This window comes from Scyliorhinus torazame, chromosome 13 (assembly GCF_047496885.1).
Source record: "Scyliorhinus torazame isolate Kashiwa2021f chromosome 13, sScyTor2.1, whole genome shotgun sequence".
Classification (NCBI taxonomy): domain Eukaryota; kingdom Metazoa; phylum Chordata; class Chondrichthyes; order Carcharhiniformes; family Scyliorhinidae; genus Scyliorhinus; species Scyliorhinus torazame.
Genome location: NC_092719.1, coordinates 4,050,965 through 4,066,982, shown reverse-complemented (window position 1 = coordinate 4,066,982; position 16,018 = coordinate 4,050,965). Strand labels below are relative to the sequence as shown.

Below are 16,018 nucleotides of genomic sequence, written 5' to 3'. Positions count from 1 at the left end.
GAGAATTTTAAAATCAAGATGTTGCTTAACTAGGAATCAATAGTGAGCACAGGGGTGAGAGGGGAATGGGACTTGCTACAAGTTAAGACATGAGCAGCAGATATTTGGGTAATCTCAATTTTACAGAGGGTAGAATGTGGGATATGTTGGAATAAGAACATAGAACATAGAAAATACAGCACAGAACAGGCCCTTCGGCCCACGATGTTGTGCCGAACCTTTGTCCTAGATTAATCATAGATTATCATTGAATTTACAGTGCAGAAGGAGGCCATTCGGCCCTTTGAGTCTGCACCGGCTCTTGGAAAGAGCCCCCTACCCAAACTCAACACCTCCACCCAACACCAAGGGCAATTTTGGACACTAAGGGCAATTTATCATGGCCAGTCCACCTAACCTGCACATCTTTGGACTGTGGGAGGAAACCGGAGCACCCGGAGGAAACCCACGCAGACACGGGGAGGATGTGCAGACTCCGCACAGACAGTGATCCAAGCCGGAATCGAACCTGGGGCCCTGGAGCTGTGAAGCAATTGTTCTATCCACAATGCTACCGAGTTGCCCTTAAGAACAAATAAATCTAAACTATATAATTAATCTAGGACAAAGGTTCAGCACAACATCGTGGGCCGAAGGGCCTGTTCTGTGCTGTATTTTCTATGTTCTATGTTATGTTCTATGTTCTAAACTATATAATTTTACCGTAATCCATGTACCTATCCAATAGCTGCTTGAAGGTCCCTAATGTTTCTGACTCAACTACTTCCACAGGCAGTGCATTCCATGCCCCCACTACTCTCTGGGTAAAGAACCTACCTCTGATATCCCTCCTATATCTTCCACCTTTCACCTTAAATTTATGTCCCCTCGTAATGGTTTGTTCCACCCGGGGAAAAGGTCTCTGACTGTCTACTCTATCTATTCCCCTGATCATCTTATAAACCTCTATCAAGTCGCCCCTCATCCTTCTCCGTTCTAATGAGAAAAGGCCTAGCACCCTCAACCTTTCCTCGTAAGACCTATTCTCCATTCCAGGCAACATCCTGGTAAATCTCCTTTGCACCTTTTCCAAAGCTTCCACATCCTTCCTAAAATGAGGCGATCACAGTACTCCAAATGTGGCCTTACCAAAGTTTTGCACAGCTGCATCATCACCTCACGGCTCTTAAATTCAATCCCTCTGTTAATGAACGCGAGCACACCATAGGCCTTCTTCATAGCTCTATCCACTTGAGTGGCAACTTTCAAAGATGAATGAACATAGATCCCAAGATCTCTCTGCTCCTCCACATTGCCAAGAACTCTACCGTTAACCGTGTATTCCGCATTCATAGTTGTCCTTCCAAAATGGACAACCTCACACTTTTCAGGGTTAAACTCCATCTGCCACTTCTCAGCCCAGCTCTGCATCCTATCTATGTCTCTTTGCAGCCGACAACAGCCCTCCTTATTATCCACAACTCCACCAATCTTCGTATCGTCTGCAAATTTATTGACCCACCCTTCAACTCCCTCATCCAAGTCATTAATGAAAATCACAAACAGCAGAGGACCCAGAACTGATCCCTGCGGTACGCCACTGGTAACTGGGATCCAGGCTGAATATTTGCCATCCACCACCACTTCTATCAGTTAGCCAGTTCGTTATCCAACTGGCCAAATTTCCCACTATCCCATGCCTCCTTACTTTCTGCAGAAGCCTACCATGGGGAACCTTATCAAATGCCTTACTAAAATCCATGTACACTACATCCACTGCTTTACCTTCATCCACATGCTTGGTCACCTCCTCAAAGAATTCAATAAGACTTGTAAGGCAAGACCTACCTCTCACAAATCCGTGCTGACTATCCCTAATCAAGCAGTGTCTTTCCAGATGCTCAGAAATCCTATCCTTCAGTACCCTTTCCATTACTTTGCCTACCACCGAAGTAAGACTAACTGGCTAATATTGAACCTAGAGGGAATGTCGACAGGAATTAGGAATACAGCAACAGATGAGTTGAGTCAGAGGCAAAGTTGGGAGATATAATGGAGCTGGGAATAGAAGGTCACAGTGATGGGATGAATGTGAGGTTAGTAGCTAATCTCAGGATCAAATGTGATGCCAAGTGTTCAGAACAACTTGCTTAATCTCAGGCTGTTGCCAAGGAGATGGATAGAGTCGGAAGTTTGGGAATGGAGTTTGGAGTGGGGACAAAAACATTGGCCCAGTCTTCCCTCTAATTGGAGGAATGTTCTCCTCGTGCAGTACTGGATGTCAGATAAGCAACCTGATAATTTAGCAACAGTGGAGGAGTTGAGAGGGGTGGTGGTGAGGCAGAGCTGGGGGTCATCATGTGAAAGCTAACCCTGTCCTGCGTCTTTTGGTTGATGCCACTGAGGGGCAGCGAACAGATGAGAAATAGGAGGGACCAAGGATAGATCACCAGAGGTGACAGTGCAGGAGCAGGAAGAGATGCCATTGCAAGTGATTCTCGGGCAAAATTAAATAAATAAGAATGGAAGCAGACGAGAGCAATTGAACCCAGCTGGAGGACAGTGCCGAGGCCTTGGTGCAGGATTGTGTAGTCAACCATGCCAAGGGCTGCAGAGAAGTGAGGAAAGGTGAGGAGGGAATGTTTACCTTTGCCACAGTCACGTAGGTTGACATTTGTGACTTTGATAAGAGACGTTTCAGTTCTGTGGTGGGGCAGGACCCTGATTGGAAGCATTCAAACATGGAGGTACAGGAAAGATGGGAATGGATTTGGGAAGGTACAACACGTTCAAATACAAAAGCAAAATTTTGCAGATGTTGGAAATCTGAAATAAACACAGAAAATGCTGGAAATACTCAGCAGGTCCAGAGAGGCCACGACCTGAGACGTAACTTTGTTCCTCTCCACTGACCAGACCAGACCCACTGTGAATTTCCAGCATTTACTGTGTTTAATAACAGGTTCAAGAACTTTGAAGAGGAAAGGGAGGTTGGAGCTGGGATGCTGGTTTGTAAGGACAGTGAAACCCTGGAACCCACAATAAAGCACAATTAGCCCGAGACCCCGATACTGCCAGATCCCAGGAGCCTTGGCCTGAGCTGATATGCCAGTGACACTGGTATTACGATATTTCATAATCGCCCTTTTTCTGTCAAAATCCCCAACTCACAGCAGATATACTAGGCAGACAGACAATAAGCGTTTTAAGATAGGTATTTTAGAATTTTGTTCAATGCATATTCAGGGGATCAAGAAGAACATTTGAAGAATGTTTCATTAGGAGATGAAAAGAAGTGGAACACACATTATGTGGTGTTTGGAAGGAAAGTCACGTGTTCGACTGAATAGGCAATGCTCCATGTTTGTTTATCTTAGCATACAAATGCACCGTGTAACCGGATCATTTTAGCAATCCATGTTTTTCACTAATTTCTCTCCTGCTTACCTTGTCTGATGGCATTGAGTCCTTATTTTGTTATATTTCTGGCAGGCACCAGTCTCTCTCTGATATCTCATCCAGGTGGTTAGCATTTATATGTGATACTTAGTATGGAGATCCAGCCTGTTTGACTGTGTGAGGCATCACAGATGAGTCCAAACCTGTCCTCCCCTGACATGAACACGTGTTAATTTGCAGCAGTGATCCCTGGATAGCAATCAGAGAGCAAACCTGAACCATTGTCCCCGCAGTGAAACAGACTCTGACCATTTTCCTTTTCTAGCCACCCAGACACAAATGACTAATTCAGCAAAATTAGGGATCAAACCTGGTATCTTCTGAGTCTGTATGACCCACCTACACACAAGATAAATTTACTCAACTATTGCCAATGTCTAACCATCTCCTTAATCCCATCTCTCGCGCACCAATAGAAGCAGAAGAGTTTAGTTCCATTGCAAGCAGTTCAGGTCTGGTCTACTTCATTCGAGGAATGGAGTATGATGAAGCTGTGTTAAAATCAATACATCCACATGCATTATATGTGTGGAGGATGAGGGTTAATTGCACTTCATCCAATGACATCTGTCACTAAAAACAAATCCAATTATCATTTTACTCAGATTGAGTTCTAATTCTGGCTCTTTCGCAGATCATGCTTTGGCCAATGTTCTGACAGCAACATTCTGTGCAGTCACTTATTGTTACTGTTCTATCTATGTCACTGCTTTTATACAGTGTCCAATGGATAACAACATGAGGGAATTACACCCGCTGAAGCTCTTTCAATGGGAAAGGAACATTGAAAGGTTAGCGCTTCTATCTGAAACAGTAACAGCACTGTACAAACATGTTGAAACCATGATTTAACACGACTTTGTAAATTTCAGGAAAAATGCAGACCTGTTCATTATCTCCACTGCAGAAGATCCTAATAACTTGCTGCCTCGTGCTGTTCATAGATTTGAAACATGGACTGGAAAAGCACAGAATCTAAACAACACTGAATATTGATTTTGAAGAATAATTAAATGTTCAAATGCTTGAGCATGCTGCCCAAGTTACACACTCTTTAACTTGTCTGAAGCCTTTATTTGGTGCTGCAATAGAATGTTCACGGCTAATTATTCTAGCATGTAAGTAATCTATGATCAAGGGCTGGATGATCATTGGTGTAAAGAAGTGTATGAAAAAGAGGATGTTGGAGCAATGGAAATGCCATTAAAGATATGAAGATGAAATATTAACTGATTAGTTATTTAGCATTTTTTGATATAGTTTAAATACAAAAATGAATACAGTATAGCTTTTTCTGTCTGTTTAAGAAAGGACCCTAAACATTCCTCGAGCATGACAACAATGTTTTAACCCATCTTTGTAATATTATGGACATGAAACTGAGGAGTCTTGCGTTTCTGCCTTTACATCCATAAAGAATTGCAAAGCTAGGGCAAGCCAAGGTTTGTTGGTAATTACCATAAACAACACTAGATTCCTGACAGATGAAGGGTTTAAAAAATAAAAATAAAACCATCACACGGAACATACCCAAAGTCTCGCTGTGCCTATTTGCATATGTCAGGTAATCACTGAAGGTAACTTACAAATCCATTGACCTCGATTTATTAATTAATCACTCAAAGAAAGCAGAAATGAAACGCTTGTTATGATAAATATTTTCCGCTGTGCTTTCACGGAATAATAATCAGACATTGAGACGACATGAATTTATCCATTTGCACAGAAACCTGGCAGGAATGTCTTGAGGAATTTGAAATGGCACAGCCTCAGAAAAGTCTAAGTTTTAAACAGAGGATAATTACCTGTAAATGCTTTAACACTCGGATGTCATTGGGCAACGTGGTACAAGTTCAGGCCGCTTTGGTGTGAGTTTGCCTCCCGTTCCATTGGCTTGGACACAATGAAGCGAATTGAAATTTGAGAGACGTCCTAATATCAGAAATCTTTCAACAACCCGAATTCTACAGGGACATTGCCAGCGCTCGCGGAGAATATCAAAGAAACATGGCAAGGCGGATCTGTCTCCCAACGTTTAATAAATAACACGTTTAAAAAAAAAATTAAACCATTCAGTTTGATGTCTCCTGCATTGGTTTGGAATGAGGTGCATTTTTTTCGTCCTGAGCACCTTGTCCTGGCTGTGTCAGAAGACGGGTTTAAATCACACACACACAAGCTTCAAATGAAAACTCTATTGCATATTAAAGTTCCTACATCTTACCGAGTTCTCATCCTCCTGCTCTGTCAGACCCGGGATTCTTCCTGTGGGCTTCGAGCGGCTGCTGAGGAGCTGGGTTGAGGATTCAGTGACCCATTCCGTCCCCCTCGCACCGATCAATTTGCACTGAATCCTCGATCTTGCTCCGGGATCTGCTCCTTTATTGGGGCAGAAGGAGCAAAGGGTAAATTGTAAACTCACCCTGGTCTCTCGGTTGAACTCGATTCAGCAGCAGCAGCATTAGCAGCAGATACTCACCATGAGCGGGGTAGACAGCAGCAGTCAGCAGCAGGCTTGCTGGGGAGTGTAGGGCTGAGATTTGTCTGGCGCTGCTGGCTGGGGCTCAGTTTGCTGCTTCCAGGGTTGGGGGGAGAGGGACAGGGAGGCTGGTCCCACTCTGGAATCTGCCAACTTCTCCCGGGTTCCGAGCTGCATCCGATTGTCAGCCCTGTAACTCCCCATCCAAACATTTATGGTTTGGGGAATGGCCATTGGAAGCCCGGGATGCTCCCGTCTCCTGGTTACTGGAATCAATCTACAGCCCGTTGCCCTGGAAACGGCGATCTGATTGGACAGGGATGTGAGATAAAGCTCATTTCCCGCCTCTCCCATCCCCTCTCACAAATACACACACCGGGACCTGCCACTGCCTCTCTGCTTAACTATGGAGCAAGTGAATCTGCTCCAGCGTCCACACTGGCAGCGGTGATGGAGAATGAGGCTAACCATGGATTGCATTGCACCCCAACTAACACAGACCCACAGCCAGACTGAGCCTCTCCCAGAGTGAGGGCACGCCACTCAGCTCCAAGCTCAACACTGCTTTCTGTACAAGCCATCTCCATTAACATGCCCCAGCCCCATCACCAAATCGCCACTTTCCAAAATAAGGTACAGAATTCCAAACATTTCACTTGTTAAATATATTTCCTCTGGGCAGTTTGGTCCCACAAGGTGTTCAGTTTGAGGGTGGGGAGTGGTGTGTGGGGGCGGTGAACGATAGGTTATTAATGCAACAACATCTGCCACCGCACTGATCTTACTGAATATTTTACACTCTCCGAATATCATTATATTTAGATAGAATCATTATTTCGCTGCAAATACGTTGGCTCCATGCTGATCACACGTTACCCAAAGGCAGTTTTTTTTGCCAATTGGCTTTGAGGGTAAAATATTACATTATAACCCGACTGGCTCCGCTGGGATGAAACAGGGTTTGTGCATCACAATGTCGAAACACTTGGGGTATGTGAGATCAGATTTAAAAAATATTCCACGTTATTGGAATGGGATTCTGTCTCGGACCCAAATTTAAATGAACAGTTCTGAATGATATGGTTTGGATGTTAATATTTGGGTGGAATTAGCACAGTGGTGTGTCCTGCTTGAGCTTTACAATATTAAGTGTTATCCAGGCCTCTCTAACACTATCTTCTTCCTTTCAAACATTTACTTTGTTCAGGATTGTTACAGCAAAAACTGCAACTAATTATTTATGTTTTGCAATAGCCCCGTGAGGTTATTAATGTTTCTGGGGTTGCCTTTCTGCTGTTACAGAGTGACATCCTCCTCAACCTAAAACAAACAGCTATTTGTAAAAGGCGCTCCAGACTGCAAGGCGATTCAAAGAGTTTTTCACAGACAGAAGACAAGGAACTGATTGCAAATCGATAAACGAGAATTGAGAAATCCACAAAGCATGGGATCTTCTTTGATTTAATACAACAACTGCATGTATATAGCATCTTTAATAAACACATTGCAAGCACGTCTACAACTTTGTGGGGGAACTTCACACAGGTCGATTCGTTGAAGATGGATGGCGAATGAATGGGTGACATGACAGCCGGAGCGGGATTAAGGATTCCTCTCTCTCTCCAGGCACATTTTGTAAATAAGGCTCCATGGTATATCCTGGTTTGAAATGAAGTCATAAAACCGCAGAGTGCCCGACAAGAAGATCTAAAGACAATATCCAGTGGAATGTGTGAGCATTTAAAATAAAATATGGATATTTGCAAATAAAAAGCAAAATCTGTGAGCAGTTTTTTAAAAAAGAGTGAGTGTTTCAGAATAAAATGTGCTTTGATACTACCACCATTTACACATAGATACAGAGAACAATGCGTGAGCAATAGTGCGACATGATGGAGTAACAATGGACAGTGGCAGACATCAATCGGTAATAGGTGAACATCAACAAGTACAATATGAATACATTTAGCAAACACTGCACACTAGGCGGTGACAATTTGCCCCCGTCCCTCTGAAACCTTTTCGGTGTCAGGAAGTCGTGGGATTTGAACCAAGCTTCAGGACTCCAGGTCCACAATCCAGGCTCACCCTTCAGCACCTAGCTGAAGGCGGAGTTACAAATACAGATGTTAAATCAAGGAAGGCACTGCCTACCTCCCTGTTAAGGTGGACCTGATATGTCAGTAACAATGCCCACTGGTGGGTGGCACAGTAGCACAGTGGTTAGCACTATGACTTCATAGCGCCAGGGTTCCAGGTTCAATTCCCGGCTTGGGTCACTGTCTGTGCGGAGTCTGCACGTTCTCCCCGTGTCTGCGTGGGTTTCCTCCGAGTGCTCCGGTTTCCTCCCACAGTCCAAAGATATGCAGGTTTTGGTGGATTGGCTATAATAAATTGTCCCTTAGTGTCCAAAAAGGCTAGGTGGGGTTACTGGGTTACGGGGATAGGGTGAAGGCGCAGGGTGCTCTTTGCAAGGGCCAATGCAGACTCGATGGGCTGAATGGCCCCCTTCTGCACTGTCGATTCTATGATTTGTGGGGACTTGAAACCTAGAATAGCTACAGCACAGGGGAAGGCCAATCAGCCCATCATGTCTGGGCTAGCCTCAAGATCAAATCAGCTTATCCCACTCCCCAACTCCAGGTAGTTCTGCAACGTATTTATTTTCAGGTCTTTCCTTTCCAAAGCTCTGATTGAATCTGTCTCCACCACATTCTGTGCATTCCACACCTGAACAACTCACTGTGTAAAATAGATTTTCCTCGTGTTACCTTCGGGTCTTTGGCCATTGACCTTAAATTGCTGTCCTCCAACTCTCGGACTTGCTGCTAAAGAAAACAGTTTCTCTCTATCTACCCTGTCTAGATCCCTCAAATCACTACCTAATCTCATCTCAAACTTCTCTCTGAGGGGAACAAGCCCAGCATTTCCAATCTACCCACATAACTGAAGTCCTTCACCCCTGGTATCATTGTCATAAATATTTGCAGCATCCTCTCTAATGCCTTCATATCATCCCTAAAGAATGGTCCGCAGAATGGGACATAATACTTCAACTGAGGCTAAACAATATGCTTTATAAATGTTCATAATTTCCTCCTTATTTTCGTACTCTGTACCTCAGTTTATAAAGCCCAGGATCTCAAATGCCTTCTAATCACTTTATAAATCGGCCCTGTCACCTTCTATGATTAGTGCAAATATACCTCCCGGTTTCTCTGCTGCTGCTTCAGAATGATAACCTTTATTTTATATTGCCTCTCCTCATTCTTTCTACCAAAATGCTTCTCCGCATTAAATATCATTTGCCATGTGCCTGCACATTCCATCAGTCTGTCTATATCCTCCTGAAGTCTATCACTGTCCTCCTCACAGATCACAATACTTCCAGGTTTTGTGTCATCTGCAAATTTTGAAATGGTGTTGGACACACTGAGGTCTAGCTCATTAATATAGATCACAAAAAGCAGTGGTTCCAATACTGACCCTTGGGTACCATGTATCATACCCTCTCAGTCTGACAAACAATGATTTACCATGACTCTTTATTGTAACTTGATTAAATTCTCATCCAGGATGTCACTTTCCCTTTAATTCCATTGGCTTCAACTTTGTTGACAAATCTATCGTGTGGGACTTTATCAAAAGGCTTTTGCAAGACCATATACGCCACATCAATCTCATTACCCTCATCAATCATCTCAGTTCCCTCATCAAAGGGCTCAATCAAGGTAGTTCAATGCAATTTGCCTTTAACAAATACTTACTTGCATTGCATATTAATCTACACTTTTTCAAGTGACTGTTAATTTTATCCTGAAGTATCCTTTGTGCAAGCTTTCTCATCACTCAGGTTTAAAAAAAGATTGGTCTGTAGTTTTCAGGCTTATTCTTATGCCCTTTTATAAAACGGGAGTGTAACATTTGCAATTCTCAAGTTCTCTGGTCTCCATCCAGTTCTGGTGACATTAACGTTAATCACAGCCAGCCTTTCTGTTGCCTCCTCTTTAGCAATTTTCAGCCCTTCCAGTATTTTGAGACCTCCAATTTTGTTATTACTTTGGCAACTTTTTCTTCTTGGTAAAGATGGTGCAAAATATTCATTTAATACCTCAGCCATACCTACTGCCTCTGTGTTTCGGCCCCTTTATTGTCCCTAATAGGTCACGCCCCCTCCTTTAGTCCCTATACAGAAGACTTTGTTTTCTTTAATGTTAGCTTCAGTCTCTTCTCATACTCCACCTTTTGTTACTTCCCTTCTAATTTTCTATATTCTGTGGGAGGAAAGATTCTCTCAGAGGGTTGTGAGTCTTTGGAACTCTTTCCTTCAAAAGGCGGTGGAAGCAGAGTCTTTGGATACTTTTAAGTTAGAGCTGGATAGATTATTGATGAGCAAGGGGGTGAAAGGTTATCAGGGGTCAGCAGGAATGTGGGTTTGTGGTTTGAACCAGATCAGACATGATCTTATTGAATGGTCGAGCAGGCTCGAGGGGCTGAATGGCATCCTCCTGATGCCAGTTCACATATTCATATTCAACCTGGTTCTCACTGGTATTATCAACCTGATATCTATCAGAGGCCCCTTCTCCTGTTTCATCTTATTCTCCATTCCTTTCATCATTCAGGGAGATCTGCCTTTCCTTACCCTAGCTGTCCCCCTCCCATGGGAATGGATATGTCACTGTACCCAAATTATATCTTCAAAGGCAGTGCAACCTTCTGTTACAATTTTGCTTGATGATCTTTAATTTCAACTTACAATGGACAGATCTGCTCTCACCTCACTGAAATTGTCCCTCGTCCAATCTTCTTTTTACTTTACTTTAGATTGCCTATTGTCTTTTCTATAGTTAACCTAAACTGTATGATACAATGAGCTCTGTTCTCTAAAGGTTTCCACACTGGCACTTGATCCACTTCACCCACCTCATTCCCCAGAGTCATATCCAACGATACCTCCTCCTTGTTGGGCCAAAAACATACTGATCAAGAAAGATTTTCTGAAAATGCTTTCAAAGCTCTTTCCTGTCTTTTCCCTTTACACCGTTCCTATCCCAATTCATAAACAGATATGGCGGGATGGTGGCATAGTGGTATCTTTGCCAGGATGGCAATCTAGAGGCCTGGACTAATCCTTTGGAGACTCGAGTTTAACTCCCACTCTGGCAATTAGAGGGACAAATCTGGAATAAAATGTTTGTCTTGTTAACAATGATCATGAAACTACTGAATCGTTGTAAAAAGTCAATTGGTTTATTAATGCCTTTTGGGGAAGAAAGTTTGCCTTCCTTACCCACATGTGACTCCAGATCCACAGCAATGCGGTTAACCCTTAACCATCCCCTGGAATGGCCCAGCAAGCCACACAGTTGGTTCAAATCTCCAGAAGCGTACCTACACCACCTGCACTGTGTCGTTCAGGAAGGCAGCTCACCACCTTCTCAAGAGTAATTAGGGATGGGCAATAAAAGCTGACCTAGCTAGCGATGCTCACCTGCCAAGAATGAATATAAAAGAAAGGATAATTGAAATCTCCCATTATCACTACTCAATCGCTTTTGCGTCTTTCTGTAATTTCTTCACAAATTTGTTCCTCTGTGTCTTTCCTAATGAAATACACCCAGTAGTGTAAACTTACCTTTATTTTATTCCTTAACTCTAACCAAATAGATTCAGACATTAACCCCTCCAGCACAACCTCTCTGTCTGGCACTGTAATGTTTTCCTCCATCAACCTCCTTTCTTGCTTGCTGTGCACAAATTATTTTTACACTTGACTACACTTCAAAAGTAACTGAATGGATGGAAAACAAATTGAGATATTTCTGAGGAAATGATAAAGTACAATATATATACAAGCTCCTTCTTCTCTGTGAATCACAAAACACAAACAGAACAATCTGTGAGCACTTACAACACAGAACGCAATACAGTGGCATTTATTAAACCTCACCATATCTTTCCCCTCCCACCCCCAAATCTGGATGCTTATTCTTACTCATAAGAACACAGCAAAACTGCTTTTTTAAATTGTAAGCATTGCACTGTGGGCTGTTTGCTATTTCTATTTTAAATCATACGTCAGCTACCAAGACCCGTTCTGATTCTGTCCAGAAGATATCGGCACTTTCTGCAGCAGAGTCAATGGAAACTCACTATTGACAGGTTTCTCATTCTACGCTGAACAAGAAGGCCTGTTTGATGGCTTCCACTCAGGGGGGCTGCGAACACCTGCTGATATAAAAGCCATGGGCTCCTGAGGATCAATACATTATTGTCATTTTGTGTTTAGATAATGATGGAATCAGGGAATGTGCGTCTCATGCTATTTTTTTTCAGCACTCTTGTCAGCTAATGATCTAGCAGCTGTAGAAAGCACGCAGAATCAGTTGGAGGAGTGTGTTTGGGACTGACAGTCTGTGTCAATGCCTTGGGACGTTCTAAGATGTTAAAGGTGCTATGTAAATTCAAGTTGTAGCTGTCGACTGTGCAGGAGGGTTTAATGGCAGTGGTATCTGCAGTGATAAGGGCTTAAGGTAAACCCAGGCTGTAGGTAGAGTGAGCAGACAGTAAATTGCTTCAAATACCCTTGCCTAATGTTTTGTGGGAGTTTGTGTGAAATCCTGCTGTACACTGACGTCCCCTCCCCACCTGCCTGCCAAAATCGGAGCCAACTCTGTTCACGCCAAACTGCAAATCTCACAAGATTAGAAAATTTGGCAAGGTTTGCATCAAATATCATAAGATCACAACTTTCAAATGTTAATTTTAAGGAAGTGTTCCTGTGGTGCCTGAGGCACACACATAAGTTATCTACCATTTGAATATCACCTTGGTTGTGACTAAAGCATACTTGTGAAGGGAAACTAAAAGGTGACTGGCCAGCCACGGTAAAACATTCCATCAATATTGAGTTTGTTAGTACAATAATAAAGAATGGCCTGCATTTGTATAGCACCCTTCATCACCTCAGAATATCCCGAAGCACTTTCCAGCCAATGAAATACTTTTGAAATGCAGTCCTTGCCGAATCGCAGGAAACACAGCAGATGATTGGTACACAGCAAGATCCCACAAACAACAGTGTGACAATGACCAGAGGATCTGTTCCAGTGATGTTGTTTGAGGGATTGTCTGACCAAGCTATCGGGAATAACAGGCGTAATCTATTCAAGATGGCACTGTGGGACCTGCTGCACCCATCTGAGAGAGCGGCGGGGGTTTAAGGTCTCATCGAAGAGACAGAATCTCCAACAATTCGACGCCACACATTGTCGTACTAAAGCATCAATGAAGGTATGGGGATCAAGTCTAATGAGTGGGACTTGAACCCGTAATCTGCTGATTAAGAGTGGAGCCGTGGCTGATACCTGCATGGAAACGTGGATACAAAAGCATCGTGAAATTGAGAGCACTCGCCAAGTGCGATAGGATGCACAGAAAAATATGCAAAATACCCATTGAAATTAACAAAATACATTCCTGTAATTAATATTACACAGATCAGGTCTGATAAGAGCCAAATATAAATAGCAGCTAGCATCAGGTGAGAAGAATATCAATTAAAATGTTGCCTAATTTTAAAAGATGTATGCATTGATAAGTCTTCTTGTAATTTGTCCTTAATCTGATCCCAATCTATTAAATCTCTGCACTGCAAAATGCCCTTGATAACCTTGAGGACTTGGTCAATAAAACATGCCTTCCTGCCACCTTCTCGGCTTGACTTGCATACCAAATAATGTCAGCAGCGAGAGGATTTAAGAATAAAGCACAAATTGCCCAGCTTCTTTACTAGTTTCCCCATTAGTGGAAGGATGTGCAGCTTTATTTCAGGTGTGTTATGACTGTCGGTCTAGTTGTATTTTTGTTAGAGTGCAGTCTGCTTCTTACGATTTCTATTCAGCATCGTAACACATTTGAGTATGTGTGCGGCAGCTCACTGCAATTTAAATAACCTAGGTGTTACACATTTCAGTGCATAAAGAGGCATTTCTAGGCATTGGGCTTTTATAAGCTTTGAAGAGCAATATGATATTTATATATGATATTTAGCTCAGCAATCAAAACAAAAATGTAATTGGAGAGGAGGAAATGGTTTAGATGTCAAATAAATATTTTAATATATTATATTACATTGACATTTGGTGTTGGTATTTACACATGCTGGTGTTAGTTGTGGTGTTCTTTGTGTTGCTTAATTCAGGATGGTTGGCATAGTGTTCACAAAGACCATAAAATAGCTTGAACTTAAACAAAGGTATAAATTTATTAACACTACTAACTTGGATTCGACATGTACTCCTAAAGAGTATTGACATTTAAACTACACTCATCTACAGCTAATCTTAATACTGATATAAACTATGATCTGCTCTCACTCACACAATTTGTACTTCTAACTCTCTCTAAGCTAACTCCTGCACATACTCCCCCACAAGGCTTAGCATCACTGCCTTATATACTTGTAACTGTAGCTCTCTCTAGTGGCTACTCTCGACACTTCATTAACCCTTGCAGTTTTTACAATTAAGATAATACCATGGTAGTGGCAAAGTAGGTGTACTAGCCGGGAATGTGAAACAAACTTCACTGTCAGTTGTTGGAAAAGATTTCTTATGAAGAAATTAGCAGAACTGAAAATGCATCAACTATCAGACTTTAATGACATGCACATCAGGCCATTGAAGGCAGACAGAGAGGAGATGATCAAGATTCTGCCCACAGTTTTAGTCAGTGTCAGCTGTGGTTCAGGTGATGGCACCATAGCCTCCCAGTCAGAAGGTTGTCGTACAAGTTCCACTCCAAGACTTGAGCACAAGTGTTTCGGCTGACACTCCAGGTCAGTACTGAACGGTTCCTGCACTATCGGCATGACATTTTCAGATGAGTTGTTGAATCGAGGCTCCTCCTGCTGTCTCAGGTGGATGAAATCGAACCCCAGTGTCACCTAGAGGGAGATTTTGGAAGTTCTCCCTGGTGTTCTGGCCAATATCGATCCCTCGATCAAAAGCACCAAAACAAATTATCCATGTATTATCATATAGCTGTTTGTGGGAGCTTACTGTGTCTACATTACAACTGCGATTAAAAGTCACTTTGAAAGTACTTCATTGGCTGTGAAGTGCTTTGAGATGGTGCAAGATAAATGCAGTGTGTGCTGATTGTGGGCGGAACTCATGGAATGCATTATAACCTCCCTGTAGATGAAAGGCAGGATGAATAAGTTATGTATCTGCAGAATAGGTAGTCTAACATCACATTATTGAAAATTAATAAAACATTCAGGAACAAGTAAGTGACCAGTAGAGAATCATATAAAAATTAACAAGGAAATGTAGCATGAATTTGTTCAAAACAAATCTTATTTAATACATTTACAAGAAGTTTTTTCTGAGGAAATTAATGATTGTATAGACAACCTATGCAGCATATGTATTTTCAGAAGTAAATTGATAAAGTCTCTCAGAGGAAGTTTGTTACTGTTATGATCTGGTAGGTGATACGTGCCACACTAACGAAATCCCCAAAATAAACTTGGCAAGTTATCAGAACAGTTTTCAATTTATATTTTACTGATAAAATAGCCACAAATTCCAGTAACACTTTTGGAGATTTTAAATAGTAAATTCAAACATTTATTAACAAAATAAATGAAAACTTAAAGACACAAGAATACATTTACACAGTTAAAATTAGTCTTGTGGATCATTTCCCCAAAATATTCTTTTGTGGTTAAACTTACAAATAAACCACCCCTTTAGACAACAGTCCTCATAGGAATTTTAAAAATTCCAGTAATCTTATTACAAGGCACAACCCATTGTTGCTGTGGTGGATGTATTTCACAAGGCTTCTCTCTCTCCCACTCAACTGTGGAAATCCAAGCCTTTAAAATAAAACCCTGCACACTTCTTGGGGGTATCTGAAGGCTGCTCACTTCGCCTCTTCACACTTCTGTTCTGGCACAGCACTCTCGTCAGGAGATGATGGATGGTCGCCTCCAACATAGCTTTAAACCTCACTTTTCCTCTGTCATCTTTTCCCAGTTGTCCTTATATCTTGTTGGAATTTAACTTACTCAGATTTTTTAATGTTATG

At 42.1% G+C, this 16,018-nt stretch overlaps 1 protein-coding gene across 2 annotated transcripts in view; it reads right to left on the bottom strand.

Annotated features, from left to right (window-relative positions):
• LOC140387806 (metabotropic glutamate receptor 3-like) overlaps window positions 1-6,112 on the bottom strand; it is a 237,491-nt gene extending 231,379 nt beyond the window's left edge. Inside the window, exons 1-2 of one of the 2 annotated variants that reach the window (XM_072470944.1) lie at window positions 5,918-6,112; window positions 5,663-5,817 (exon numbers count right to left, since the gene is read on the bottom strand). The gene's annotated coding sequence lies outside the window, so the exon portion shown is untranslated. The remainder of the gene's footprint in view (window positions 1-5,662; window positions 5,818-5,917) is intronic. The other variant, XM_072470943.1, reaches the window with a different exon arrangement.
• Window positions 6,113-16,018: the final 9,906 nt, after the last annotated feature.